The sequence below is a fragment of the Nothobranchius furzeri genome, chromosome 7 (genome assembly GCF_043380555.1).
Source record: "Nothobranchius furzeri strain GRZ-AD chromosome 7, NfurGRZ-RIMD1, whole genome shotgun sequence".
Lineage (NCBI taxonomy): Eukaryota > Metazoa > Chordata > Actinopteri > Cyprinodontiformes > Nothobranchiidae > Nothobranchius > Nothobranchius furzeri.
The window spans coordinates 34,679,313-34,684,383 of record NC_091747.1 but is presented as its reverse complement, the minus strand read 5'-3'; positions in this window follow the sequence as shown (position 1 = coordinate 34,684,383).

Here is a 5,071-nt window from a genome sequence, read left to right as displayed (position 1 = left end):
GACCACAGTCAGAACCCGACCCCCACACGTAGGCGTAGGGAGGCTACCCTCTCATTCACTGGGGTAAATCCCAATGTATAGGCACCAAGATGAGGGGCAACTAGTATGCCCACCCCTGCTTGGCGCCTCTCAGTGGGAGCAACTCCAGAGTGGTAGAAAGTCCAACCCCTCTCAAAGAAACTGGTTCTAGAGCCAGAGCCATGTGTTGAGGTGAATCCGGCTATATCTAGTCAGAACCTCTCAACCTCACACGCCAACTCAGGCTCTTTCCCCACCAGAGGTGACATTTCATGTGCCAAGAGCTAGCTTCTGTAGCCAAGGATCAGACCGCCAAGGTCCCCGCCCTCGACTACCACCCGTCACACACTGCACATGACCCCTTTGGCCCCTCCCACAAGTGGTAAGCCCATGGGAAGGGGGACCCATGTTTCCTCTTCGGGCAGTGCCCGGCCGGGCTCCATGGGTGAAAGCCCGGCCACCAGGCACTGGCCAACGTGCCCCACCTCCAGGCCTGGCTCCAGAGGGGGGCCCCGGTGACCCACATCCGGGCGAGGGAACACAGTTTCCATCTATATAATTCGTCATAAGAGGTCTTTGGGCTGCTCTTTGTCTGATCCCTCACCTAGGACCTGTTTCCCATGGGTGACCCTACCAGAGGCAGAAAGCCTCAGACAACTTAGCTCCTAGGATCATTGAGACACTCAAACCCCTCCACCACAATAAGGTGGCAGCCCAGGGAGAGGTTATATTAACATTTGTACTTTAACATCCAAGTGTAATTTTCAGATTTAAATGTCAGATATCTTTTCCCTTTTAAAGGGACTTTACGGAGTTTTGAATTTTTATGCTCGCGATTGCCCCCTCAGGCCAGAAGCGTAACGGCAGCTTCAATAGGAGGCTTGTGCACGAGGCGCGCATGCTGTACGTGCACACTCAATGAGAATAACAGCTGAGACGAAGCTCTGTGAAGCGGACCCCCGTCCGCTTCACAGAGCTCTGAGAGCTGACAGTCCCTTGTGTGTGTGTGTGTGTGTGTGTGTGTGTGTGTGTGTGTGTGTGGCCTGGAGGACAGAGGACAGGAGAACACGCAGCTAATTAATTAAATAATTTGGTTCTGTACTTTTCTCTTCAGCACCGCCGACAAAGGTTTATGATGGGTCAGTTTTCCTGCATGCTCAGATCATTCCCTTCCCTTGCTTGAAAATTTGTTCCAAAATGAAAGTTGAACCCACATCTTTTTTATCTGTGAATTGAATGCCGTTCGACGAGTCTCAAATAAAAATGTGGGCATCTTACTGTAAAAAAAATATATCATTAATGTAAAAAAGAAACTCTAAAACAACCATGTTCACATCCAGAATCGAACCTGAGTCTTCTGCGTGAAAGCCTGAAATCTTACAAGGCAAGCTTAACCACCAGTGGTGTCTTCTGTATCTGTAACATTTATATGCTTGATGACAGCTGAAACAACGTTCAAAGAACGGTTCGGAGGGCTATGCCTGCGCGTGAACGTGCATGAAGCAGCCTGCTCGACCTGAGCAGCTCTCTTTTTCTGTGATTTTACAGAAAAATACGCAGTCACAATAAAAATACCAGGGCTCATTCTACAGGACCAGGGCATTGCAGGAGAATGTATTAAGAAGACATTTATTATTTCTATACATGTTTTGGCTGTCGAACTTCCATAATGCCCCTTTAAACATTCAACGTTATCAGAGAAGAAAAGTTTATTTGTTTACCACCTTTCAAGAGAAAAATAAATAAAACAAGCAAGGGAGAGCAAAATAAGGAAAAGCGACAGAAACACAAGCAGGACAAGAATCTAATGCGTCACAGTGAATCAACAGGTCACATCAAAGCCTGAAGAGATGAGTTTTCAGCTGCTTTTTAAAGGAGACCACTGAGTCCACTGATCTCAGGCTCAGGGGGACAGAGCTCCAGAGTCTGGGGGCCACAGCAGCAGATGAACTTTGGTCTTTAGCCAGGTGCTGAACAACCAGTAGGCTTTGGTCACTGGACCTCAGGGATCTGCTGGGGATGCAGGCACTGAGAAACTGGAGAAGAAGCGGGTTGACGTGGGTGTGTTTGGAGGACTTGGTCAGAAGCCGAGCACAGGAATTCTAAAATGAACTCTGAATTGTTACGCTGTTCATTTAACAACAAAACAAAATAAGGCATCTCTCTTAAAAAGACCATCTAAAGGCTCAGGAACCCTTTGCAGGTGTTTAGGATTCATTAACTGATTATTGTATGACAGACTGAGTCCAGAATATTGAACCTTCTCACAATATTCTAATTGTCTGAGATTGTGAATGTGGGTTTTCATCAACTGTAAGCCATAATCATGACAGTTATAACAAAAATATCTGGTTTTGCATGGAATGAGTCTGTCTCATAGATATGTTTCACCTTTTAGGTTGAATTAGTGACATACATGAACTATTGCACCAAATTGTAAGTTTCTACACATTGAATTGCCTCTTTGTAGGAAATGTGGTAAAAAGATAAAGCTTTATTGTGAAATCAGTTTATAACTAGTTCTTTGGCCTGTTGATGCAGCAGCCTGTCAAAGAGAAACAATCTGCTCCAGTTACTTTTGTTTCATCTATAAAACCACTAATGATAAAACAGTAAAAACAAAATACATACATTTATGTATAGGTTTTTACAAATGTGTTTCTTTTGTTGAGGATCTATGGTCATCTACTAACTGGTATCTAGTTATGGAAACTGTTTAAAATTTGTCAACAAATACCATAAAATTTAACATTTCAATGTGATACCCAGTTCTGTTTCAAGTCTAGCATTGTCATTGTGTTTGGTCTTCTGAAAACACAATTTAGATTTTTTTAGGGGTAGTTAGGTTTTCAGCAAAGCAGGAGAGCTAAAAGGGTGCAGTTTTTGCATAATGATTAATCTCGACAGACACACGTCATGCTCTTGGGCTGCTGACAACGTCACGCCCTGGGTGAAATTAACGCCTAACTTCTTATCTAAAAGGACCTGGGATTTAATTAAAAATGACATTTCCCCAAAGATGTGTGCTTCCGAGACTGCCATGGTGAAATTAGTTGATGAGGGGCCCTCTGAGGAAAAAGGAAATAAGCAAACTGTCAAACATCGAGCAAATCACCGCCATTTATCAGCCCTGCTCACTGCTCAGGAAACAGCAGTAGACTTGTACTGTGCTACACACACACACACACACACACACACACACACACACACACACACACACACACACACACACACACACACACACACACACACACACACACACACGCACGCACGCATGCACGCACACACACACACACACACACAAGCCTGTCTTAGTGACCAATATTGGGTAAGTCAGGAGATTGTTCATGAATTCAACACTTTAGATACCTCAATGAACAGAAATTTCATGACTTCACATTATTTTGTAGTGAGATGCACAAGGATGAAATGAAATATGGCGACAAAAATCAATTTCACTCCGTTAAATAAAACAAAATAATGAATCAGCACATTGTATTTTATTGTTGCAGTACCTTTCACTGTGTCATCGTCACAGGCTCAACATAAACTGCCTGTTACAAATTCAGAGTAGAAGTCAGGGGCCGAACTGACTAAAGCCAGCAGAGCTAAAGCTGTAATTCCATTAGTACCTACTCAGCCCTGCTCAAGTTGATTCTGCATGACTCTTACAGCATTTTCATTTTTAAGGGTACCAACCCCTTTTCAGTATCAGCTTTGATGTGGTTCAAAGCGTGCAGAGTCTCGGAGAAAATGCTAATTAAGTAGACAGATGGTCACGGATTGGCTAGGGGGTGGAGTCACCGGTTGCTCCGGAGTTTTCCGCCCGCTGCCTCGCTGCCCACATCCTTTTCTGAGTTTAGAGTCAGGCAGAAACATCACCACCATGTCCACCTTTGTTTTTGGAGACCTTGTGCTCTGCTTCAGTCATGCTCCTGGAGGCAGAAAAGTAAAGATACTACATAGGGGCTGCATGACTTAAATTTTATAAAGTCGACCGTCAAGTAATGAAAATCGAGTCGACTTTGACTAGTCGTTGATTACGTCATACACCTGAAGTGGGTTGGTTCGCTGGAGTTTTTGACAATTAAAATTGCGTACACATTTTCTAAGTTAATCATGTCTCTTTTAACAACGGTAGTTTCTGCATCTTTACTGTTCCCCTGCTTCAGCCCTCTCCCCCTCCCTCTGCACAGTGGCCGCAAACTCACTTATGTGCCTGCAGCCTCTCAGAGTTTCTGCTGCTCTAAACATTAAAAATAATTAATTCATTTTCTGTTCCTCACTTCTGATTACCTGCAATGGTGTCTGTTTGTTGCAACCACCAGGTACAAAAACTAACTTGTTTTTATTTGACTATTTTTCTGTCCTGTCTCTGTTTATTAATTCAATTCAAATTCAAAGATACTTTATTCAACAGTTAAGATCATTTAGACATTGGACTTCTTTTGCTTGCGTACAAGACATCACTTCATTGCAGCAGTGGCTTAAAGATTTAAAAACACTAAGGAAATTGGTTGGAAAAACAAGGAATTGCCACTACACCAGTGAATGAGAGGGTAGCCTCTCTCTGCCTAGGTGTGGGTGGATGGGTTCTGACTGTGGTCCGTGCGTATGCACCAAACTACAGTTCAGACTACCCACCTTTTTTGGAGACCTTGGAGGAGGTGCTGGAAAGCGCTCCTTCCGGTGACTCCCTCGTTCTGCTGGGGGACTTTAACGCTCACGTAGGCAACGACAATGAGACCTGGAGAAGTGTGGTTGGCGAGGAATGGCCCCCCTGATCTGAATTCGAGTGGTGTTTTGTTATTGGACTTCTGTTCCAGTCATGGATTGTCCAAAATGAACACCATGTTCAGACATAAAAGTGTCCATATGTGCTCTTGGTACCAGGATACCTTAGGCCGCAGCTCGATGATCGACTTTGTTGTTGTTTCATCTGACCTGTGGCCGCATGTCTTAGACACTCGAGTGAAGAGAGGGGCGGAGCTGTTAACTGACTACTACCTGGTGGTGAGTTGGCTCAGATGGTGGGGAAGGATGCCGGTCAGAC